This window comes from Scyliorhinus torazame, chromosome 10 (assembly GCF_047496885.1).
Source record: "Scyliorhinus torazame isolate Kashiwa2021f chromosome 10, sScyTor2.1, whole genome shotgun sequence".
NCBI classification, from domain to species: Eukaryota; Metazoa; Chordata; class Chondrichthyes; order Carcharhiniformes; family Scyliorhinidae; genus Scyliorhinus; species Scyliorhinus torazame.
Window position 1 is genome coordinate 147,389,755 of NC_092716.1, and position 26,535 is coordinate 147,416,289.

The 26,535-nt window shown below is 48.0% G+C and overlaps 1 protein-coding gene across 3 annotated transcripts in view; it reads left to right on the forward strand.

Annotated features, from left to right (window-relative positions):
- The first annotated feature begins 15,438 nt into the window (after positions 1-15,438).
- Positions 15,439-26,535, forward strand: part of LOC140430961 (tetraspanin-18B-like) — a 322,769-nt gene continuing 311,672 nt past the window's right edge. Inside the window, exon 1 of one of the 3 annotated variants that reach the window (XM_072518804.1) lies at positions 15,439-15,818. The gene's annotated coding sequence lies outside the window, so the exon portion shown is untranslated. Of the gene's footprint in view, positions 15,819-22,119; positions 22,553-26,535 lie in introns of those variants that run through there. The other 2 variants (XM_072518807.1, XM_072518808.1) reach the window with 2 other exon arrangements.

The following is a 26,535-nucleotide window of genomic DNA, read 5'->3' on the forward strand; positions in this document are numbered from 1 at the left end:
AGAATTAAGTGACATTAATGGATTTTTGCTGCGGAATCAGTGGATTGTGATTCCACAGACATTGCGGTCAATTATCTTCATCAAGTTGCATGAAGGGCTCTTAGGGATGGAAATGTGCAAGAGGAGAGCCAGGGAGGCAGTTTATTTTCCTGGGATCAACAGGGACATTGAGAACTGTGAAACATGCCAAAGATCTAAGCGCAAGCAGAGCAAGGAACCTATGCAGATCGGCGAGACAGTTACTACCCCGTGGCAAAAAGTTGGCATGGACCTTTTCCATTTCAATAGAAAGGAGTATCTTCTGGTCATCGACTATTTCTCTAACTACCCAGAGCTAGCGCAGTTGTCGAGTTCAATGGAAAGATGTGTGATAAAAAAATGTCAAAGAAATCTTTGCGCAACATGGCATTCTGGATGTGGTCATGAGTGATAATGGGTCCTTGCTTTGACTTTTATGAATGGATGGAATTTGCGCAGCAGTACGATTTCTGGCATGCTACCTCGAGGCCGCATTACCCTCAGTCAAATGGCAAGGCTGAAAAGGGAGTGCATATTGTCAAACGACTCTTAAAGAAAGCACTCGACAGATGTGAGGATACATATCTTGCGCTTCTCAGCTATTATTCGGCATTGCTAATCAATGGCCTCTCGCCTGCTCAAATGTTGATGAACAGGCAACTACGCATGACTCTACCTCGTTTTCCTAATGAGCCTGTGAACCACTCGTTAGCGAGACAATTGACCTCTCAGAATAAGAGGCAGAAGGATTCTATGATAGGTCTGCCAAGAGGCTTCAACCTCTGCAACCGGAGGATATGGTGAGAGTAGAAGACACCAAAGGCAATGGATGGTCTAAGCAGGCAAAGGTACTGGGACCAGCAGGTCCAAACTCTGATGCGACCATCAATTCACGCGAAACAGAGAGTTGAAGTGAACAGTGGCTTTAATCAACTAGAACAGTGCCTGCCTGCGACTGCTCTGCACTGAGAGCCACTTACAGAGCAGCTGCTCTATACACCTCCCCTCAAGGGGGCGGAGCCAGGGGCACCAACATGATACAAGCGGTGTAATACAGTACAATGGTCCATAGGTGGAGCCCACAAGGGCACAACATAGTACAATGCAATATAGTGGTGAATGGTTACCATAATACGTTCACCACAAACTCATATCTGGTTATGATAGATGAAAATGTTGTTCTGGGAAGGAATAGAAAAGCTTTGCTCAAAGTACGGCAACCATTCGTGATGCAACCACCAGAATGAGATTACAACAGTCCTAAAACATCTCAAGAAAACACGGAACCAATACATCTAGAGGTGGAACCAACACAACAAGAGAAGGAATCAGCACAACAAGAGGATCATATGTCAACACATGAACAACATCAAAATCAAACACCAAATATTAAAGAGCATTAAGAGCCTGTGCCAGTTCTGCAGACACTGAGAAGATCCACGAGAATAAGGCGCAAGCCAGAAAGTCTGAACTCGTAACAGACTGTAAAGTAAAGCAAAAGATATCTGAACATGTATATATTTATGCAAATCATGATGAAATGTAAAAAGTAATCTAATGCTTGTAAATAATTTCATTTTACAAAGAAAAGAGGATGTGATGATATGCATAATGTAAGTATGTACATAATGTTATGCATGACCTCCGACCACTAGGTGGCATTGTAAATCCATCACGTCACCATGTGACCTGGGAGTTGAGAGTTGATCATGCTGGGAGATAGACGTATTTGCAGTAGTTCACCAGAGTTGTTTAGTTTATTTGTTTGTTAGTTTATTTATCCTAGTTATCTTACCATGTAGTTGCTTTACTATAAATTATTTTAAACTACATGTTCTGTACTTCATCATTCACTTTGGCCAGTCTACAGAACATGACACTCTTAACCTCCACAAAATGTCTGACTCTTGCCTGACACAGACCTGCCACTGAATAGGGTGATTAGGGGTGCAGAGAGGCAGAATGATTCATCTCAGTTGCCACTGCCTCCTCCGAGGTGAGGGGTGCTGTTGTGTTTAACCCTCTACTGGTCAGTGGACAGACTCTCACATGTTTTCAGCCCTTGGCATCCTCATAACTAGAAAATACTGACAGACATGAGAGTCCTGAAAGTTACTTTGGTGGGGGAGGGTAAACCTTCCACGGATGGGGTTTGGGGGGTTGCGGATGGGGTGGGGTGGCATTACTGCTGGGGTGGTGTGGCATTACTGTGTTATCAGTATGGGAGATAGTGGAGACATAGTGCTGCCATTCTCACACTGCACAACATGCCGAGTTTGCGTGGGGGTTTGCCCCCGCAATCATGGCACCATGACGTGACAGCGTAGAGGTTTGTTATGCGTGAATGTAGTGATTTTTAAGAAAAGTGAATTATTACAATGGTGAGTTATCTTTACTAGTGTCTCGGTTCACCCATGCCCACGAGGTGCTTACCATGTCTAACTCTTCCTTACCCTTGTGCTACGCCTCAGTCTAAGCCAGGATCCACAGCTTAGGCTGTGAGGGCCTGCTGACTTCCACGCCCTGTTGCCTGAGATGATCTTGGCATGCCTCCCCCTGGGGGACCAGGACCTTGAGGGTCCTGGCCTGCTTTCAGGCTACATAGATATTGCAGGTTTGCACGCCTTGGTGTGCGGGCTGAAGGTGTGTCACTCACAGGGAGGGGGTGTCAGATGGACTTGACACCCCTCTGGTCTCCTGGGTGGAAGGCCATGGGCTACATTCCTGCTAAATCTCTTCCCTTTGGGTTCCTGGGAGCCCTTGGGATCATCCATGGGATGGAAGGGCAGTTGGAGTGAGACCCAGAAGCTCCGTTGTCCTCTGGTACTGATGGTCGTGGATTCCGACTCGACCCTGCACCATGCAGTTGAAAAACATTAAGGTAGACAAGTCGCCAGGGCCTGATGGGATGGATATGCCCAGAATACTGAGAAAGGCAAGGGAGGAAATTGCTGGGGCCTTGAGAGATATATTTGTATCCTCACTGGCTACAGGGGACCAGAGGATTGGAGAATAGCCAATGTTGTTCCTTTCAGAAGGGTAGCAAGGATAATCCAGGTAATTACAGGCTAGTGAACCTTACATCAGTGGTAGGGAAATTATTGGAGACGATTCTTCAAGACAGGATTTACTTTCACATGGAAATAAGTGGACGTATAAGCGAGAGGCAACATCGGTTTGTGAAGGAGAGGTCGTGTCTCACTAACTTGATCATGTTTTCCGAGGGAGTGACGAAGATGATTGATGAGGGTAGGGCAGTGGATGCTGTCTACATGGACTTCAGTAAGACCTTTGACAAAGTCCCTCATGGCAGACTGGCACAGAAGGTGAAGTTGCACGTGATCAGAGGTGAGCTGGCAAGATGGATACAGAACTGGAAAATGTAAGTGGTCTGATTAGTAAGTTTGCAGACAACACAAGGTTGGTGGAATTGCAGATATTGATGAGGACCATCAGAGGATACAGCAGGATATAGATCGGTTGGAGACTTGGGCGGAGAGATGGCAAATTAAGTTTAATCCGGACAAATGTGAGGTAATGCATTTTGAACCCTGAAGTGTATTGATAGGCAGAGGGATCTGGGTGTACAGGTACACAGGTCATTGAACGTGGCAACGCAGGTGGACAAGGTAGTCAAGAAGGCATACGGCATGCTTGCCTTCATCGGCTGGGGCATTGAGTTTAAAAATTGGCAAGTCATGTTGCAGCTTTATAGAACCTTAGTTAGGCTGCACTTGGAATATAGTGTTCAATTCTGGTCACCACACCACCAGAAGGATGTGGAGGCTTTGGAGAGGGTGCAGAAGAGATTTACAGGATGTTGCCTGGTATGGGGCACAAGCACAGGGGCCTCCCCACCACACACATAAGGGAAATCCCTCCCCCAGTGGGGCTCCGCAGAGAGCCAGCTCCTGGCACAGCCCATGGGCAAAGCCCAGCACAGCCAGGTTCCAGTGTCAGGTTGGCATCGTCAAGTCAGCACCGCCAGGTTGGCAATGTCAGAGTGCCAGGGAGCAATGCCCTGCACATTCCTCTCCTCACCACCCAGGGCTATATTTACCTTTGCACCCCTGACAGGTACCCCTCGACTAATTCTCGTTTTTGCAATAGCCGTTGCAAAGCAACTGACGTGACGTTGGAGAGCGGGGTATTCCTTACCTGGGAGCAGCATTTTGTAAAATTAATTTAAGGATGTACGTGTCGCTGGTTCGGCCAGCGTTTATTGTTAGGCCATCCCTAGTTGGCCTTCAGGAGGTGGTGGTGAGGTGCCTACTTGAACTGTTGCAGTCTCTGAGGTGTAGATACACCCACAGTGCTATTCGGGAGGGAATTCCAGGATTTTGACCCAGCGACAGAGAAGGAACGGTGATATATTTCCAAATCATGATGGTGAGTAACTTGGAGGGGAACCTCCAGGTGATGCTTTTCCCAGACCGCTACAACGATGTCCATTCCGTGACCGAGGGGTGTGAGCAAGCGGTGCTTCGGCATCCTAAAAACACGGTTCGGGTGCCTGGACTGCTCTGGAGCAGTCCTACGGTATAGCGCTAAGAAACCATAAGACCATAAGACATTGGAGCAGAATTAGGCCATTCGGCCCATCAAGTCTGCTCTACCCATTCAATCATGGCTAATATTTTTCTCATCCCCATTCTCCTGCCTTCTCCCCATAACCCCTGATCCCTTTATTAATCAAAAACTTATCTATCTCTGTCTTAAAGACACTCAGTGATTTGACCTCCACAGCCTTCAGCGGCAAAGAGTTCCTCAAATTCACCACCCTCTGGCTGAAGAAATTCCTCCTCATCTCTGTTTTAAAGGATCGTCCCTTTAGTCTGAGATGGTGTCCTCTGGTTCTAGTGTTTCTCCAAGTGGAAACATCCTCTCCATGTCCACTCTATCTATCCTGTAAGTTACAATAAGGTCCCCCCTCATCCTTCTAAACTCCAAAGAATACAGACCCAGAGTCCTCAACCATTCCTCATATGACAAGCTCTTAATTCCAGGGATCATTCTTGTCAAACCCCTCTGGACCCTTTCCAAGGCCAGCACGTCCTTCCTTCAATACCGGGCCCAAAACTGTTCACAGTGTTCCAAATGGGGTCTGACCAGAGCCTTATACACCCTCAGAAGTACATCCCTGGCCTTGTATTCTAGCCCTATCGACTAGAATGCTAACATTGCATTTGCCTTCCTAACTGCTGACTGAACCTGCACGTTAACCTTCAGACAATCGTGAACAAGGATCCCCAAGTCCCTTTGTGCTTCTGATTTCTGAAGCATTTCCCCATTTAGAAAATAGTCCATGCCTCCATTTCTCCTTCCAAAGTGCATAACTTCACACTTTTACACATTATATTCCATCTGCCACTTCTTTGCCCACTCTCCTAGCCTGTCCAAGTCCTTTTGCAGCCTGCCTGCTTCCTCAATACCACCTGTCCCTCTACAGATCTTTGAGGATCCACAAAACTCTGCAGAGAGTTGGTGCAGCGATGTTCATATCACTACGTGGACACTGATAGATTTGAGCACTGGCATCTTGAAGTTGCAGTTTCAATGCCTCAACAGATCTGGCAGAGAACTCGAGTAAACTCCCCAAATGATCTCTCAGGTTATTGTCATCCATGGCGCATTGTACAACCTGGTACTGCAAAGGGGGGAGGACTTGTCAGATGCGAACATGTAAAAGCTGCATAGCTTCTCCAATGGGGAAGGACATTAAAAGAGATGACGACAAAGAGTTTGAGGAAATTTAGGCTGCAGGGAAGGAGGCGATAGCATGGACCACATGAGGCAGGCATGGTGGGCGGCATGGTGGCACAGTGCAGAAAGAGATCGGGCGCAACGCAACCTCCCAATGCGCTGATTAGGGGATCCTTGAGCCTCTCCACCTCACTTCATTAGGGCAGGGCATCCCCGGGCCCGATCCCCGGCACGGTTAAGATGCCAATTTGGCACTGCCAGTCTGGCAACCGGATGACACTGCCAGAGTGCCCGGGTGGCACAGCTAGAGTACCACCCTGCTCACAGACCAATCACCTGGGGTGGTGAAAGTGATGTCTGGGACATTTTCCGGAAGATATGATTCTGTGATTGTGATTATGTCAGGCTATTGCTTGACTAGTCTGTGAGACAGCTCTCCCAACTTTGGCCCAAGCTCCCAAATGTTAGTAAGGAGGATTTTGCAGGGTCGACAGGGTTGGCTTTGTTGACGTTGTTTCCAGTACCTATGGCGATGCCGGGTGGGCCTTTCGGTTTCATTCATGTTTGACTTTTTAGCAGCTTTATACAACTGAGTGGCTTGCTAGGCCATTGCTGGGGGGTAATGAGAAGCAAAGCACATTGCTGTGGGTCTGGGAGTCACATTTGATTTGATTTGATTTATTATTGTCACATGTATCAGTATACAGTGAAAAGTGTTGTTTTTTGCATGCTATACAGACAACGCATACCGCACAGAGGGAAGGAAGGAGAGACTACAGAATATAATGTTACAGTCATATCTGGGATGTAGAGAAAAAATCAACTTAATACGAGGTAGGTCCATTCAAAGGTCTGATGGCAGTAGGGAAGAAGCTGTTCCTGAGTCGGTTGGTACGTGACCTCAAACTTTTGTATTTTTTTCCTGATGGAAGAAGGTGGAAGGGAGTATGTCCGGGGTGCGTCGGGTCCTTAATTATGCTGGCTGCCTTTCAGAGGCAGCGGGCATTATGGATAGAGTCAATGGATTGGAGGCTGGTTTGCGTGATGGACTGGGCTACATTCACAACCTTTTGTAGTTTCCTGCGGTCTTGGGCAGAGCAGGATCCATACCAAGCCGTGCTACAACCAGAAAGAATGCTTTCAATGGTGCATCTATAGAAGTTGGTGAGGGTCGTAGCTGACATGCCAAATTTCCTTAGTCTTCTGAGAAAGTAAAATGGTTGGTGGGCTTTCTTAACTATAATGTCGGCATGGGGGGACCAGGACAGGTTGTTGGTAATCTGGACCCTAAAAACTTGAAGCTCTCGACTCTTTCTACTTCGTTCCATTGATGTAGACAGGCGTGATGTAGACACGCTTTCTGAAGTCGATGACAATCTCCTTCGTTTTGTTGACACTGAGGGAGAGATTATTGTCGGCGCACCAGTTCACTAGATTCTCTGTCTCATTCCTATACTCTGTCGCGTCATTGTTTGAAACCCAACCTACTGCGGTGGTGTCATCAGCAAATTTGAGAATCGAGTTGGTGGGGAATTCAGCTACACAGTCATATGTGTATTGTTGTGATATGCTGCTTCGGATAGCACAGGCTTGATGCAGTCTTAACTAAAGGATGCTCCAGATTCTGAAATGAGTTCAATGTGTTTATTGAACTATTAACACAGTTCTCAAATTAGCTCGACTCTCTGCTAATCTAACTGTAGTAACTCAGTCTAACTGTACCAGCTTGCTCTAAGCCACGCGCTGGGGTGTGATGCTGCTGATCAACCCTGTCTAACTATCTAGATGTCTGTCTGTGGAAAGAGACCGGGTGTGATTGCCTCATCTCTTTTATAGTGTTTATGTCATGCCCCCTTGTGGTGATGCCACCTCTGAATGTCCTGACTGCCCATTGATTGTGTCCGTGATGTCCTGGTTGATGCTGGGCCAGTAGACTGCTTGCCGGGCCCTGCGTCTGCACTTTTCTACGCCCAGGTGTCCCTCATGAATCTGCTGCAGCACCATGCTCTGGAGACGTAGTGGGATGACTATCCTGTCCAGCTTGAGCAGGATGCCATCGATCAGCGTCAGGTCGTCCTTGACGTTGTAGAATTGAGGGCATTGCCCTTTCTGCCAGCCATTGCTGAGGTTGTGGATGACTCGCTGCAACAGAGGGTCTTTGGCTGTCCCTTCTCGGATGAGAACGATCTTCTCATCTGTTGCCGGGAGAGTGCTTGCACACAGTTGTACATGCAATTCAATGTGCTGGATGATCTCCAGTGGTTCACTGGGTGAGCTGACGGAGTGGGACAATGCATCAGGGATGATGAGCTCCTTGCCAGGTGTGTACACCAAATTGAAATCATACCTCCGGAGTTTGAGCAGAATTTTCTGCAAACGAGGCGTCATGTCGTTCAGGTCCTTTTGGATGATGTGGACGAGAGGCCTATGATCCGTCTCAACAGTAAATGTTGGCAAGCCGTAGACATAATCATGAAATTTGAGGATGCTGGTGAGAAGACCTAAACATTCCTTCTCAATCTGCGCATATCTGGTCTCAGTGGGTGTCATTGCCCGTGATGCGTATGCTACTGGTACCCAGGATGACGTGTCGTCTCTTTGAAACAACACCGCCCCAATGCCATCCTGACTCGCATCTGTGGATATCTTGGTCTCTCGGTCTGGGTCAAAGAATGTAAGGACGGGTGCAGTGGTGATCTTGACTTTCAGCTCCAGCCACTCCGTTTGGTGCTCCGCCTTCCACTCAAAGGCAGTTGATTTTTTCACCAGGTTGCGTAGGGCCGTGGTGTGTGTGGCTAAATTCGGGATGAACTTGCCAAGGAAATTGACCATTCCCAGGAAGCGCAGGACTTCCTTCTTGTCCTTGGGGACTTTCATTGCCTCGATAGCTCTAATTTTATCTGTGTCAGGGCGCACACCATGTTGTGAAATCTGATCGCCCAGGAACTTCAGCGTGGATGTCCCAACACAGCACTTGGACCTGTTTAGCTTGAGGCCATGTTCATGTATGCGTCGGAATACTTTCTTGAGTCGCGACACATGTTCCTCTGGGGTTGTGGACCAGATTATTATATTGTCAACGTAGACACAAACCCCTTCTATTCCCTCCATCATCTGTTCCATGATGCGATGGAAAATCTCTGATGCCGAGATGATGCCAAATGGCATTCGGTTGTAGCAGAAGCTGCCAAAAGGCGTGTTGAAGGTGCAGAGCCTTCTGCTGGATTCTTCAAATTGGATTTGCCAAAATCCTTGGGATGCGTCAATTTTGTGAAGAAGCGCGCGTGTGCCATCTCACTCGTGATTTCTTCGCTCTTTGGGATGGGGTAATGTTCCCGCATAATGTTTTTGTTTAGATCCCTGGGGTCAATGCAGATGCGTAGGTCCTCCGAAGTCTTCTTTACGCACACCATCGAGCTTACCCAGTCGGTTGGTTCAGTGACCTTGGAGATGATGCCTTTTTGTTGTAGGCTCGTGAGCTCTGCCTTCAGGCGCTCTCTCAGTGGAGCAGGGACATGTCGTGGTGCGTGGAGCGTACCCATCCCGCTAAATACATCTGGGTACTGGGTTAGGACGTCGTTGAGGCTGTCTTGAAGATAGGAATGGGATGGCGTTCGTGGTGTAGACCCTTTGAATGAAGATCAGCTGATTGCAGGCGTGCGCACTTAGCAGGGACGCCCTGTCTGGTTTAACAATCTCGAAGCGTGAGCTTGCTTGTGTGTGTCAGCTGGACACCTGCAGATGGCAGGACCCCAGTGCCTTGATTGCGTTTCCATTGTAGTCCAGGAGTTGGCAGGCAACTGGAAGAATTGTGGGGGGCTTCTTGATTCTCTTGCAGTCCACCTGCGAAATCAGGTTGGCAGAGGCACCTGTGTCCAGTTTGAACTGGATGGGGCAGTGGTTGACCTTCATCACTGCATGCCATTCGTCCTCGGAATACACGACCAGGATTGATTGGACTCGCGATGTGTCCGGTGTGGCGTATTCGCACTTCGTAATAATGTCCACCCGGTAAGTGTTGTCCAGGTATTCAACATCTGGATCCGTTGCACTGCCTGGATCAGAGTCACGCATTCGCGCCACTGTCGGAATTGGGTGCGCTGGCTCCTGACTGGTGGTGCAGATCTGCACAGGGCTGCATAGTGGTTTGGTTTCCCACAGTTTAAACAGCGTTTGCCTCTTGCAGGGCAGTTTTTTCTAAAATGGGTGGTGCCGCAGTTCGCACATGTGATGACGCTCAGTGCATCGTTGCGCATGCGCGGTGCGGTTCTCGGACGTCTGCACCTGCGCAGTGCGGTTTTCGGCCGCTTCGTGTTCCCAATCGCATTGCGCATGCGTCGGGCCTGGGAAGAGCGTGCGAAATGGCCGCTTTCGTCAATGTGGAGGCGCTGCATCCGGGAGATGGACTGAACACTCTCCACCGCGTGGGAGGCTTGTTTTTCACTTTCTGCCATTTTGTACTGTGAATAGCGATTTTTAGAGTGCTCATGCACAGTACACGTTTCAATCGTGACTGGCAGGGTCATGTGCTTGATTTTCAACAATTGCTCTCGCAGAGGATCAGAGTGGACTCCAAAAACGATTTGGTCTCTGATCATGGAGTCAGTGATATCACCGAAGTTGCAGGATTGCGCTAGCAGTCCAAGGTTAGTTGGATAGGAGGTGAAGGATTTGTCTTTACCTTGCATCCTCTGCTTGAAGATGTAGCGCTCGAAGACTTTGTTGGTGTCCACCTCGCAGTGGCTGTCGAATTTGTCCAGGATGGTTTGGTACTTTGTTTTGTCCTGCCTTTCGGAAAAGTGAAAGGAATTGAAGATCTCTATCGCATGGTTACCCGCAGTGGTGAGTAGAAGAGCTATCTTCCGAGCATCGGTCGCGCCATTGAGGTCGGATGCTTCCACGTATAGTTGAAATTTCTGCTTGAATGATCGCCAGTTGGCACTAAGATTGCTGGTGGTCCTGAGCTGATGAGGAGCCTGAATCTTGTCCCTTGTGCCTGTATTCAGTAGCTGGTTGCCACGGATCTTGCTGAGTTGAACTAAATAGATTGAACAGTCATCCTGGTATCATGTTGTGTTATGCTGCTTCGGATAACACAGGCTGCTACTTGATGCAGTCTTAACTAAAGGATGCTCCAGACTCTGAAATTAGTTCAATGTGTTTATTGAACTATTAACACAGTTCCCAAATGAGTTCGACTCTCTGCTAATCTAACTGTAGTAACTCAGTCTAACTGTACCAGCTTGCTCTAAGCCACGTGCTGGGGTGTGATGCTGCTGATCAACCCTGTCTAACTCTCTAGATGTCTGTCTGTGGAAAGAGACCGGGTGTGAGTGCCTCATCCATTTTATAGTGTTTATGTCATGCCCCCTTGTGGTGATGCCACCTCTGAGTGTCCTGACTGCCTATTGGTTGTGTCCTATTCTGAGTGTTCATTGGTTGCATGTTTGCATATCATGTACGAGGAGTATAGTAGGGGGCTCAGGATACAGCCTTGTGGGGCACAGGTGTTGAGGATGATCGTGGAGGAGGTGTTGTTGCCTATCCTTACTGATTGTGGTCTGTGGGTTAGGAAGTTCAGGATCCAGTCACAGAGGGAGGAGCCGAGGCCCAGGCCACGGAGTTTGGAGATGAGTTTTGTCGGATAAATAGTGTTGAAGGCTGAGTTGTAGCTAATAAATAGGAGAATGACATAGAATTTACAGTGCAGAAGGAGGCCATTCGGCCCATCGAGTCTGCACTGGCTCTTGGAAAGAGCACCCTACCCAAGCCCACACCACCCTATCCCCATAACCCAGTAACCCGACTCAACCAACACTAAGGGCAATTTTGGACACTAAGGGCAATTTAACATGGCCAATCCACCTAACCTGCACATCTTTGGACTGTGGGAGGAAACCGGAGCACCTGGAGGAAACCCACGCACACACGGGGAGAACGTGCAGACTCCGCACAGATAGTGACCCAGCCGGGAATCGAACCTGGGACCCTGGAGCTGTGAAGCAATTGCGCTAACCGCTATGCTACCGTGCTGCCCCTATGCCCCAAAGACATAGGTGTCTTTGTTATCTAGGTGTTCCAGTGTTGAGTGCAGGGCCAGGGAGATGGTGTCTGCTGAGGACCTGTTGCAGCGGTAGGCGAATTGTAGTGGATCAAGGCAATCCGGAAGGCTGGAGTTGATTCGTGCCATGACTAACCTTTCGAAGCACTTCATAATGATGGATGTCAGAGCCACTGGACGATAATCATTAAGGCACACCACTTGGCTTTTCTTTGGTACAGGGATGATGGCCGTCTTCTTGAAGTTGATAGGGACCTCAGATTGTTGTAAAGAGAGGTTGAAGATGTCTGCGAATACCCCCGCCAGCTGATCCGCGCAAGACCTGAGTGCTCGTCTGGGTACCCCATCCGGGCCTATGGCTTTTGAGAAGGCTGCTCTGACATCTGCAATGGTGACCTCAGATCCAAGTTCATCCGAGGCTTCCAAGGTGGAGGGCATGCTCTCGCTAACCTCTTGCTCAAAGCGTGCATTGAATGCGTTGAGGTCATCAGGGAGGGGTGCGTTGGAGCCGACGATTTTATATGCCTTCATCTTGTAGCCCATTATGTCTTGTAGACCTTGCCATAGTCGGCGGGGGTCCGTGTGGCTAGCCTAGGACTCGAGCTTGGTCCGGTATTGTCTTTTGGCATCATTGAAGGATTTCCTTAGAACATATCAGGCTTTCTTGTACTGGTCAGGGTCGCCTGACTTAAACACCTCAGACCTAGACTTCAGCAAGCAGTGGATATCCCTGTTCATCCAGGGTTTCCGGTTGGGGAACACACGGATTTGCTTCTTTGGCACACAGTCTTCTGCACACTTACTAATGAAGTCACTTACTGTAGTGGCGTACTCGTTCAGACTGGTCGCAGAGATTTTAAATACTGACCAGTCCACTGACTCTAAGCAGTCCTGTAGGAGATCATCCGATTCCTCAGACCAACAATGCACGACTTTCTTTGACGGATTTTCCCGCTTCAGTTTTTGCTTATAAGCCGGGAGCGGGAGCACAGCCTTGTGGTCAGATTTGCCAAAGTGCTGGGTAATGTTTAATACTTGTGTAGCAGTGGTCTAGGATGTTTGGGCCTCTGGTGGAACAGGTGACGTGTTGGTGGCAACTTGGTAGTACGCTCTTGAGCTTGGCCTGATTGAAGTCCACGGCCACAATGAACAAGGCCTCGGGATGTTTCGTTTCAAGGCTTTTTGTGGTGGTGCATATTTCGTCCAGCACGATTTTCACGTCCGCATGGGGTGGGATGTAAACTGCCGTCAGGATAACAGAGCTGAACTCCCATGGAATGTAGCAGGGGCGGCATTTTAGCGTCAGGTATTCTGGTTCTGGGGAACAGAAACTCGCCAGTGTTGCTACATCTAGATACCAGTAGGTGTTGATTGGGAGGCAGACCCCACCTCCCCTTGCCTTGCCTGAGGCCGCTGTACGGTCCATTCGGTGGATTGAGAAGCCCTGTGGTTGAAAGGCAGAGTCCGGTGAAGCAGGAGTGAGCCATGTCTCCATGAAACAGAGCACACGGCATGTCGGCCAGACCAGATAAGGACAACAGATTTCCTTCACTACAGGGTATTCATGGACCAGATGGGTTTTAATGACAATTGACAATGATCTCATGATCATCATTACTGAGACAAGCTTTTCAATTCCAGAATTTTTAAGAGAATTTAAATTCCGCCAGCTGCCGAAGTGGAATTTGAACCTGTGACCTCAGGGCTTTTAGTCTGGGATCCTGGATTACTAGCCTAGTGACATCACCAGCACATAGTTTTTGAACTTTGATGGCATTGTGTCCTTCCAAACATCAGCAAAAGCGTTGAATTCTGTCAGTCTGATTAGAGTGACTGTCACAGAAAAAAAAAGCCTTGTTTGGCTAGAGTTCCCAAAGTAGAATACGTTATAGCATTTCTGATAACATGCTACATCCGGCAATCGGCATGCATGTAGTCCTGTGTTATTTCCGCCCTGATGGGGGCGGAAATAATTATCAAAAGATGGCCATTCAGCCTATCATATTTATGCCATCTCTCAGAGAGAAACTTAGCTAGTTGCAGTACCTTTCTTTCCCCTGCAACACTGCAAATCCTTTCCCTTCAGATAATTGATGAAGTAGCTGAAGATGGTTGGGCCTAATTCTGCCCTGCGGAGTTCCTGCAGTGATATTTTGGGACTGAAATCATTGGCCTCCCAACAACCACCTTCATTCTAGGTATGGCACTTAGCAGAGAGAGCTTCCCCTGATCTTCATTGATTCATGAGGTTCTTAATGCCACAATTGGTCAGGTGCTGCCTTGATGTCAAAGACAGTCACTCTGATCATACTGACGAAAATCAACTCTTTTGCTGATGTTTGGACCTAGGTTAAAAGCTGGAGTTAAGTGGTCCTGCAGGAACTGAACTGTTGATTGGTGAATAGGTTTTGCTTGCTAGCACTGCTATTGCTTTGTTGACAATGGAGAGTAAAATTATGGTGTAGTAATTGGCTGTGTTGAATTCTTGTGGACATTTTTTACACATTGTTGGAGAAATAGCAGTGCTGTAAATCCACCAGGACAGCTTGGCTAGGGGAACAGCTCATCCTGGGGCATAAGTTTTCAACACTAGAGCTGGCAGAGATGTCCTTGCTGTGTCCATCATTTCAAATATCACATGGTGTGAATGGGATTGGCATCTGTAGTGGTGGGACCTCAGGAGGTATCCAGAATCAATCATTCATTTTGGCACTTCAATCTGAAGATAGTTGCAAACACTTCAGTCTTGTCTTTGGCATTCAGATATTAGGGTTCAGCATCAGTGAGGGTGGGAATGTTCATGGAGGCGCTGAGTTATTTAATTATGTACCATCATTCATGACTAGATATAGCAGGGTTCAGTACTGTAATCTGATCCACAAGATCTATACCTATAACATGCTACATCCGGCAATCGGCATGCATGTAGTCCTGTGTTATAACTGCATCAGTTGGCAACTCATTGCTCCCAACTTTAAAGCACTCCTCATTGAACTAGAGTTGGTCGGCAGGTTTAATGGTAGAGTGAAGGATATGCCAGGCTCAGAGGTTGCAGATTATAGTGGAATACAATGTTCTGAAAGAGACATGCACCTGTGACAGGCAGGTTGGTTAGGACAAGGTCCAACAGAGCTTGTATATTCACGTGTCCGTTTTCTATTATGTGAAACCTCCTGCAAGAAGATCGAAAAAGAGCAATTGTTTGAATGAGAAATATGAGAGATCTGTGTCATCTAAATGTGCAGTCCAGTTCTTGCTTTATGTGAGCCTCTGAACGTGCAGTTAACTTATGTTGATAGTATTTAGCTCTTACCCACATGGCCTGGTCCACAGACACACGCTTATTGGCGATACATGGGCCTGATGTGCTGTTGAAATTCCTCTTGGTTTAGAGGCTCAGTTCAGGCTGGACTTCATCCTATATTTTAAAGTTTTGTGATCATATTGAGCCCCCAGGATATTCAAGAGTGAATGGCTAATTTGTTCACTGGCTAGAATTAATAATGGCACATTGAAGAGGCCAGCACTGCAGGACCACAGGAAGTCTGCACTTAAATGATCTGTCTCCCTTGTTCACACACAATCGCGATTGTTCTGACAGAGCCGCATGGTTTTGGACGTGTGCGTTGATTTTATGTGTCTGGAGGCATCCTCGTCACCTCTTTCGTGGCATGTCTGAGCTCCAGTCCACTCTCTCATTCTTTCTCTCTCAGGCAGTCATGTGAGGTTTGTTAGAAAATCGTGACATTCAGCTTCCTGCCAAGAGGCTGGGCTACTGCTCAAGCTGCTGGCTTCAGACTATGTGAATGAGCTGAGCTGTCAGTGCACAAAGCAGCTGAATCCTGTGTGAACGAGAGGAAAGGACACAGATTTTTCTCACGAGGACTAGCTCTGAATTGTTGCCTCTCCCTGCACATGCTGCACTTGGAGGTCCTGTCTGACACATCTTAATTATAACTGTTCTATAAAGATCAAAGCAAACAGGAATAACTGAGGTTCCACTGTGGCTTCTGAGCGCTGAAGTGATTCCATATAGGTAAGTCCCAGCTATATACATTTTTTGGCTGTTGTTTTAAATTTCACACTGAAATAGCTCAGTTTGCTTTTATGAATTGTCTGCTTGCCCTGATCACCTACGTAGGTGATTTACTTGTGGATGCATACATTGGTGTATAATATTTCACTTTCTGCTTGAAGAATCAATCCCACATTTGCAGAAATGCTTTGGCAAATATAGCCTGATGCTTACAAGTGGAGCCGATTGCTGTGGTCCAGCTCCACAAAGTTCAAACTTAACATTTGCACTTTGGTTTAAAAGGCACAGAGAAGGAGATTGTATTTGTAGATTGAGGGTGGCTGTGGCTCCATAAGTTTTGCTTGAACTAGATGGTGTACACATTGGGCTGATAGCACTGCACTTAGCAGCAGTGACATTTTATCAACCTGTTGAGTGAAGGAGATAACAAATTAATTTGTGCATTATCTGTTTTGTTTTGTTTAATGAAACACACAGAGACTGATCCAGATCTGGTTCAGTTAATGTCTCCCTCATCATATAGTCCTCAGCAGGATAGGGAGCAACTAATTCCAGTCAAAAGGAAGAACTAGAAATGTGAGGAGCAGCAGCATAATGCAGAAGCAGCAGAGCCCAGAGGACGTACTGCCGCTCCTCACTGCCATCATGCTGGAGTAATCACCACCACCCTTTTATTTAAAAATCCTATCAACTGCATTAAGACTCGTGCTTTGAAGGGATTCCTTCAAAAATGTATATCTCTTTAGGAGCAGGAAAGGCTGGTCTCAGGACCCTGTAAACATCCTCTGGGAGATACTGTGGATTGGCATGCTGAAAAATTCCCACTTTTTTCTATCTCCCTCTGCTCAAATAATTCATCTGCGGGCAGGTCAATGCTAGGGGAGATCCACACCCAGCAGCAGAAGCCACCAATCCTGGGCTGATGCCTAGGATGGAGGAGTTGTCGTATGAGGAAAGATTGAAAAGGTTGAGCCTATAATTGTTGGAGTTTGAGAGGTGCTCCTATTGAAACATATAAGATTGTGAAGGGGTTTGACAGGGTAGATGTTGAGAGGATGTTACCCTTCATAGGATGGAATTGAGAATGAGGGGACACAGTTTAAAAACACAGGTCCCCCCCCTCCCCCCCCCCCCCCCGCCCACTCTACCACATGGGGCTCGCAGATATAAGTCCCATTGTATATCTACTGTAAGTAAGTCCCATTTAGGATGCCGATGAGGAAGAAGTTCTTCTCTCAGAAGGTCTTTAGTCTGTGGAATCCTCTCCCCCAGACAGCAATGGGGGCTAGTTCACTGAATATATTCAAAGTTGAGTTAGTCAGATTTTAGATCAAACAGGGAGTCAAAGGTAATGGGGGCGGGGAGCTGGGCGGGTGTACATGAAAGAGTAGGGAAGGCTACAATCAGAGCAGCCATGAACTATTGAATGGTGGAGGAGTCTTAATGGACAGAATGGCCTACTGCTTCTGTCGTGTTTATCACCTGGGGTAACACGGACTGCAACTGGATGCAGTTGTACTTGAAAGTAGACTCCAAGCTGTGATGTTAGTTCAATACGCTTTATTGAACTTGTTAAGCAGTGCACACAGTTCGCTGTGGGTTTGACACTCTACTAATCTAAGCGTGCTTACTATAACTAACTAGACCAGACTAGCTCTGAGCCACATGTAGAAGGTGCTAACTGATATATACACCCTGACTGTCACTATAGTTGTCACCAGTGGAAAGAGGAAGAGTGCTGATGCCTCGTGTGCTTTATAGTGGGAGACCACCTTCTAGTGTTCTGCCTGGTGATTGGTTGTGTTCTGTCCTGTGTGTTGATTGGCTGTACTGGGTGTCTGTCACTGCCTGTCTGTATCTCATTATGTGCATGAGTGCATATCATATGAGTGCATATCATAAGGGAGCATATGCGACTGTATTTACATGTAGAACTATTTACATTAAATGGTGAGTGGATGAAAGCGAGTGGATAAATATATACATAAGAGGTGTCTAGCGTGCAGATGCAGGACAACATTTACAAGATAAATGTCTATACGTCCAATCTCTGTGGCTGGCGTCTGATCCTTGTCGACCGCCTGAGAGGTGGAGGTGGGGACGACGGCACCTTGACAGGCGGAATTGCTGCCAGATTGGTGGCCTCGTGGCGCGAGGTGTCCGGAGGAGGCATAACAACATATGGAAAAGCAGGATCTGGTGGTGGGCAGGCAACTTTGCGCAGTGCCATTCTGTTGCGCCTGACAATAGAGCCATCAGCCATACGAACTACAAACGATCTGGGAGCAGCCTGTCGAACAACAACAGCTGGAGCTGACCAGCCTCCATCATGTAGCTTGATCCGAACAGCATCTTCCGGAGATAGCACTGGCAAATCAGTAGCATGAGCATCGTACGTCAGCTTTTGCCGGTTCCTGAGTTGCTGCACCTTTTGCAGCACTGGGAGGTGATTCAGGTCTGGTAAGTGTATGGCTGGAACAGTCGTCCGCAGGTCTCTATTCATGAAGAGTTGAGCCGGAGACATACCAGTGGACAGAGGGGTTGCCCTGTACGCCAACAGCGCAAGGTTGAAGTCAGAAGCTGAGTCCGCAGCCTTGCAGAGCAGTTGCTTCATGATATGCACCCCTTTCTCAACCTTCCCGTTGGACTGCGGGTAGTGTGGGCTTGAGGTAATGTGTTTGAATTGGTACGACTTGGTGAAATTGGACCACTATTGGCTGTGGAAGCAGGGACCATTGTCACTCATGACCATGCCTGGCAAAAGTCTCCTTGCAGGCCTGGATGATTGTCCTTGATGTGAGGACTGACAGCATCACAACTTCCGGGTAATTTGAGAAGTAATCTATGATGAGCACATAGTCACGCCCATTGGCGTGAGAAAGGTCGATTCCCACCTTGGACCACGGAGAGGTCACGATCTCGTGTTGCTGGAGTGTTTCTTTCGCCTGAGCAGGCTGGAAACGCTGGCAGGTCGCACAATTGAGGACCATGTTGGATAATCCCTGGCTGATTCCAGGCCAATAGACAGCCTGCCGGACCCTGCGCCTGCACTTTTCGACACCTAGGTGTCCCTCGTGGATTTGTTTGAGCACTAAGCTCTGCAGATTGTAAGGAATAACAATACGATCTAGCTTCAGGAGGATCCCCTCGACTACTGTCAGGTCGTCCTTCACATTAAAGAACTGAGGGCATTGCCCTTTTTGCCAGCCATTTGCGAGGTGGTGCCTTACACGCTGCAGAAGAGGGCCTTTGGCTGCCTCTTCATGAATGCTGATCACTCTTTCATCTGAGGCCAGGAGGTTGTTGGCACACAGCTGCCCCTGTGCCTCAGTCTGGCGGATGAAGTCAACCTGTTCACAGGGCGAGGTGATGGAGCGGGACAGGGCATCCGCAATTATCAGCTCCTTGCCTGGTGTGTATACTAACTCAAAATCGTACCTTCGGAGTCGAAGGAGAATGCGCTGAAGCCTGGGCGGCATGTCATTCAAGTCCTTATGAATGATATGGACCAAGGGTCTGTGGTCAGTCCCCACTGTGAATGTTGGTGCACCGTAGACGTAGTCATGGAATTTACAATGCCGGTTAGGAGGCCCAGGCATCTCTTTTTCTATCTGGGTATACCTCTGTTCAGTAGGAGTCATGGCCCTTGACGCATAAGCAACTGGAGCACAGGACGTGGAGATTTTTGTTTCCCTGTCCGGGTCAAAAAACGCTAGTACCGGAGCAGTGGTGAGCTTTGCTTTGAGCTCGAGACACTCTGCTTGATGTGTGGGTAGCCACTGGAATGCAGTGGACTTCTTCACCAGATGCCTGAGAGCCGTGGTGTGTGAGGCCATGTTGGGAATGAATTTTCCCAAGACGTTCACCATTCGTAGGAAGCGTAGTGCCACCGTTTTGTCTTCCGAGGTCTTCATGGCGTTAATGGCCTTGACCTTGTCTGAATCTGGTCGCACACCCTGCTGGGATATCTGGTCGCCCAAGAACTTGATGGTTGACATGCCAAAAGAGCACTTGGCCTTGTTCAGCTTGAGGTCGTTTGCATGGACACGTCGAAATACTTGTTTGAGTCGAGATATGTGTTCCTCGGGGGTCGTGGACCATATCATCTACGTAAACACGCACACCCTCAATTCCCTCCATCATCTGCTCCATGATCCTGTGGAAGATTTCAGAGGCTGAGACAATGCCGAACGGCATACGGTTATAACAGTACCTGCCAAATGGTGTGTTGAACGTGCGGAGCTTCCTACTGGACTCGTCCAGTTGTATCTGCCAGAAACCACGTGATGCATCTAGCTTTGTGAAGAATTTGGCGTGTGCCATCTTACTGGTCAGTTCCTCCCGCTTTGGGATTGGGTAGTGTTCCCGCATTATGTTCTGGTTAAGATCTTTGGGATCTATGCGTATCCGCAACTCTCCTGAGGGCTTCTTCACACAGACCATCGAGCGGACAGTCAGTCAGTTCCGTCACTTTGGAGATGATGCCCTGGTCTTGGAGCTCCTGTCGCTGTGCCTTTAAACGTTCCTTCAGAGGAGCCGGCACCTGGCGTGGTGCATGGATCACAGGCGTGGCATCAGGCCTGAGTAGGATCTTGTAGCAGTATGGTAGATTACCCATTCCATCAAACACATCCGGATATTGAGCAAGGATGTCATCAATGTCAGCCTGATGATCCACATTGGAAGAAGACATGGCTTGGACTCGCTGTACGAGGTTGAGTAGCTGGCACGCATGGGCACCAAGCAGGGATGCCTTATCAGGCTTGACAATTTCGAATCGCAGTGTGACATTGATGGTCTTGTTGGAGACGAATAGATGACAAGATCCTAGTGCAGTTATAGCATTGCCATTATAATCGAGGAGTTGGCAGAAGAAATTTGGGTTGCTTTTTAATGCGGTCAAAATCAGCTTGAGAGATGAGATTGGCAGAAGCACCAGTGTCCAGCTTGAACTGGATGCTGCATTGATTTACGTGTATGACAGCACGCCATTCGTCCGCGGAATCCACATTGAGGATAGATAGGCGTCTTGCTGAATTTGAGGAGGCATACTCACATGTAGTGATGATGCCCACACGATAAGGGGACTCCAGGCAGTCGTCCTCTGGATCCGTAGTGCTACCAGAATCAGAATCCAGTAAACCTTGCTGTACACATCGAACGCGCTTGCGTTGGAATTGGGATCGCTGGCCCTTGACTGGTGGTGCAGACCTGCACAAGGTTGCATAATGTCCAGGCTTCCCACAATTAAAACAACGCCTGCCTTTTGCAGGGCATTGCTGCTTTAAGTGGGCGGTGCCACAGTTCGGGCACGTCATGATGTTGACGTCGTTACGCTCCGTGCGTCGTCGCACATGCGCAGTGCGGTCAGCCGATGTTCGCACCTGCGCAGTTTGGTTTTCGGCCGCTTCGTTCTCCCGTTCGTATTGTGCATGCGTGGTGCCCCGGGAAAAGCGCGCGAAATGGCCGCTCTCATCGATACTGAGGCGCTGCATCCGGGCGATGGCCTGTATACTCTCTGCCTCGTGGGAGGCAAGTTTTTCGTATTCTGCCGATTTGAAACGGGAGTACCGATTTCTCACATGCTCATGCACTACACACGTCTCAATTACTACTGGCAGGGTCATGTGCTTAATTTTGAGGAGTTGCTCCCGCAAGGAATCGGAGTGCACCGCAAACATGATCTGATCCCTGATGATGGAATCAGCAGTTTCACCATAATTGCAGGACTGCGCTAATATACGGAGATGAGTTAGAAAGGAATGGAAAGGTTCATTCTTACCCTGAAGGCGTTGCTGGAAGATATAATGCTCAAAGCTCTTGTTTGTTTCGGCTTCACAGTGACTGTCGTATTTCTTCAAAACGGTCTTGAATTTGGTCTTGCCCTGGCCGTCGGTAAAATTAAGCGAGTTGAAAATCTGGATGGCTTGGCCCCCGCAGTTGATTGGAACAGCACAATTTTTCTGGCATCGGACGCATCCTCGAGGTCTGAGGTTCAATGTAGAGAAGGAACCTTTGCTTGAAGACCCACCAGTTGGCGCCAAGATTGCCGGAGATCCGTAGCTGTGGAGGGGCCTGGATCTTCTACATGCCGCTGGAAGGCACTTGCTGGTCATCACGGAATCACTCGAGGTAAACCAGTTAGAGATAGTAGACTACTGGTACCATGTCGTGTTAATCACTCTGGGGTAACACGGAGTGCAACTGGATGCAGTTGTACTTGAAAGTAGACTCCAAACTTTGATGTTAGTGCAATACGCTTTATTGAACTTGTTAAGCAGTGCACACAGTTCGCTGTGGGTTTGACTCTCTACTAATCTAAGCGTGCTTGCTATAACTAACTGGACCAGACTAGCTCTGAGCCACATGTAGAAGGTGCTAACTGATATATATACTCCCTGACTGTCACTACAGTTGTCACCAGTGGAAAGAGGAAGAGTGCTGATGCCTCATGTGCTTTATAGTGGGAGACCACCTTCTAGTGTTCTGCCTGGTGATTGGTTGTGTTCTGTCCTGTGTGTTGATTGGCTGTACTGGGTGTCTGTCACTGCCTGTCTGTATCTCATTCTGTGCATGAGTGCATATCATGACAGCTTCAACTCGAATTTCTGATGACTTTATGGTCCTCAGTACCTGTGTTGATTCAGATATTGAATCAGATTGATTGATTAGAACCTTATATCTTAACAGGTTTTACATGGTATTCTCCAAGAATTCACTCTGAAATCTGTAAGGTGGGTGTTCACCAGCATCTCACAGCTTCATGCTCTTTGATCGAAAATCTCAGCTAGCTACTGAAGCAACATCAATTCACTCCAAATATTCTCAACAAATGTACAGAAAAAAAATTCAAAAATAGCTTCAAAATATGTTGAGGGAAAAGAATGTTCAAGAAACATGCGTTCGATTATTTTAATACGCTCCAATCAGCAGTTCTGATTAGTCACTTCGTACATGCTGTCACAGAGATGACAGAATTAATTAGAGCCCAAAACATCACATTCAGAGTTTAATGAAGCAAATGAATATCAGTTTAATCCCAGGCAACCTTGGCACAGAGCGGGTAGAAGAGAATAATCATATCCATTCTATACAGCAAACTTTTAAATGGGAGACCTGAGGAAGAAAAGGACGGATTTAAATCCTGGCTTTCAACAAGGGAGTCCGCTCCACAATTCCCTCCCCACATATCTCTACCAACTTAACTCTCGTGTCCATAAGGAAACTCCAGGGAATAACAACAGTCAGCTCACTCTGTCCATACCAACCATCAACTCACTCGGTCTGTACCAATCCCCAACTCACTCTGTCCATACCAAACCCCAACTCACTCAATCTGTACCAAACCCCAACTCACTCAGTCTGTACAAACCCCACCTCACTCAGTTTGTACCAATCCCCAGCTCACTCTGTCTGTACCAAATCCAACTGACTCAGTCTGTACCAAACCCCAACTCACTCAGTCTGTACCAAACCCCAACTCACTCTGCCCTTAGCAAACCCCAACTCACTCAGTCTGTACCAACCCGCAACTCACTCAGTCAGTACCAATCCCCAACTCACTCAGTTTGTACCAATCCCCAACACACTCAGTCTGTACCAATCCCCAACTCACTCAGTGTTTATCAATCTCCAACTCAATCAGCCTGTACCGATCGCCAACTCACTCAGTCTGTACCAATCCCCAACTCACTCAGTCTGTACCAAACCCAACTCACTCAGTCTGTACCGATCGCCAACTCACTCAGTCTGTACCAATCCCCAACTCACTCAGTCTGTACCAATCCCCAACTCACTCAACCTGTACCAATCCCCATCTCACTCAGTCTGTACCAATACCCAACTCACTCAGTCTGTGCCAATCCCATACTCACTCAGTCTGTACCAATCCCCAACTCACCCAGTCTGTACCAATATCCAACTCACTCAGTCTGTACCAATCCCCAACTCACTCAGTCTGTACCAAACCCCAACTCACTTAGCCTGTAGCGATCGCCATCTCACTCAGTCTGTACCAATCCCCAACTCACTCAGTCTGTACCAAACTCCAGCTCGCTCAGCCTGTACCAATCCCCAACTCACGCAGTCTATACCAATCCACAACTCACTCAGTCTGTACCAATCCACAACTCACTCAGTCTGTACCAATCCCCAACTCACTCAGTCTGTACCAATCCACAACTCACTCAGTCTATACCAATCCCCAACTCACTCAGTCTGTACCAGTACCCAACTCACTCAGTCTGTACCAACCCCCAACTCACTCAGCCTGGACGAAACCCCATGTCATTCAGCTTGTGCCAATCCACAACTCACTCAGTCTGTACCAATCCACAACTCACTCAGTCTGTACCAATCCCCAACTCACTCAGTCTGTACCAAACCCCAACTCACTCAGCCTGTACCGATCGCCACCTCACTCAGTCTGTACCAATTCCCAACTCACTCAGTCTGTACCAATACCCAACTCACTCAGTCTGTACCAACCCCCAACTCACTCAGCCTGGACGAAACCCCATGTCATTCAGCCTGTACCAAACCCCAAATCACTCAGTCTGTACCAATCCCCAACTCACTCAGTCTGTACCAATCCCCAACTCACTCAGTCTGTACCAATCCACAACTCACTCAGTCTATACCAATCCACAACTCACTCAGTCTGTACCAAACCCCAACTCACTCAGTCTGTACCAATCCCCTACTCAATCAGTCTGTACAAATCCCCAAATCACTCAGTCTGTACCAAACCCAACTCACTCAGTCTGTACCGATCGCCAACTCACTCAGTCTATACCAATCCCCAACTCACTCAGTCTGTACCAAACCCCAACTCACTCAGTCTGTACCAATCCCCTACTCAATCAGTCTGTACCAATCCCCAACTCACTCAGTCTGTACCAAACCCCACTCACTTAGCCTGTAGCGATCGCCATCTCACTCAGTCTGTACCAATCCCCAACTCACTCAGTCTGTACCAAACTCCAGCTCGCTCAGCCTGTACCAATCCCCAACTCACGCAGTCTATACCAATCCACAACTCACTCAGTCTGTACCAATCCACAACTCACTCAGTCTGTACCAATCCCCAACTCACTCAGTCTGTACCAATCCACAACTCACTCAGTCTGTACCAATCCCCAACTCACTCAGTCTGTACCAGTACCCAACTCACTCAGTCTGTACCAACCCCCAACTCACTCAGCCTGGACGAAACCCCATGTCATTCAGCTTGTGCCAATCCACAACTCACTCAGTCTGTACCAATCCACAACTCACTCAGTCTGTACCAATCCCCAACTCACTCAGTCTGTACCAAACCCCAACTCACTCAGCCTGTACCGATCGCCACCTCACTCAGTCTGTACCAATCCCCAACTCACTCAGTCTGTACCAATACCCAACTCACTCAGTCTGTACCAACCCCCAACTCACTCAGCCTGGACGAAACCCCATGTCATTCAGCCTGTACCAAACCCCAAATCACTCAGTCTGTACCAATCCCCAACTCACTCAGTCTGTACCAATCCCCAACTCACTCAGTCTGTACCAATCCACAACTCACTCAGTCTATACCAATCCCCAACTCACTCAGTCTGTACCAAACCCCAACTCACTCAGTCTGTACCAATCCCCTACTCAATCAGTCTGTACAAATCCCCAAATCACTCAGTCTGTACCAAACCCAACTCACTCAGTCTGTACCGATCGCCAACTCACTCAGCCTGTACCAATACCCAACACACTCAGTCTGTACCAACCCCAACTCACTCAGTCTGTACCAATACCCAACTCACTCAGTCTGTACCAAACCCAACTCACTCAGCCTGTACCAATCATCAACTCACTCAGTTTGTACCGATCCCCAACACACTCAGTCTGTACCAATCCCCAACTCACTCAGCCTGTACCAATCCCCAACACACTCAGTCTGTACCAAACCCCAACTCACTCAGCCTGTACCGATCACCACCTCACTCAGTCTGTACCAATCCCCAACTCACTCAGTCTGTACCAAACCCCAACTCACTCAGCCTGTACCAATCCCCAACTCACTCAGTCTGTACCAATCCACAACTCACTCAGTCTGTACCAATCCACAACTCACTCAGTCTGTACCAATCCCCAACTCACTCAGTCTGTACCAATCCACAACTCACTCAATCTGTACCAATCCCCAACTCACTCAGCCTGGACGAAACCCCATGTCATTCAGCCTGTACCAATCCACAACTCACTCAGTCTGTACCAATACCCAACTCACTCAGTCTGTACCGATCGCCAACTCACTCAGCCTGTACCAATACCCAACACACTCAGTCTGTACCAACCCCAATTCACTCAGTCTGTACCAATCCCCAACTCACTCAGTCTGTACCAAACCCAACTCACTCAGTCTGTACCGATCGCCAACTCACTCAGCCTGTACCAATACCCAACACACTCAGTCTGTACCAACCCCAACTCACTCAGTCTGTACCAATCCCCAACACACTCAGTTTGTACCAATCCCCAACTCACTCAGTCTGTACCAATCATCAACTCACTCAGTTTGTACCGATCCCCAACACACTCAGTCTGTACCAATCCCCAACTCACTCAGCCTGTACCAATCCCCAACACACTCAGTCTGTACCAAACCCCAACTCACTCAGCCTGTACCGATCACCACCTCACTCAGTCTGTACCAATCCCCAACTCACTCAGTCTGTACCAAACC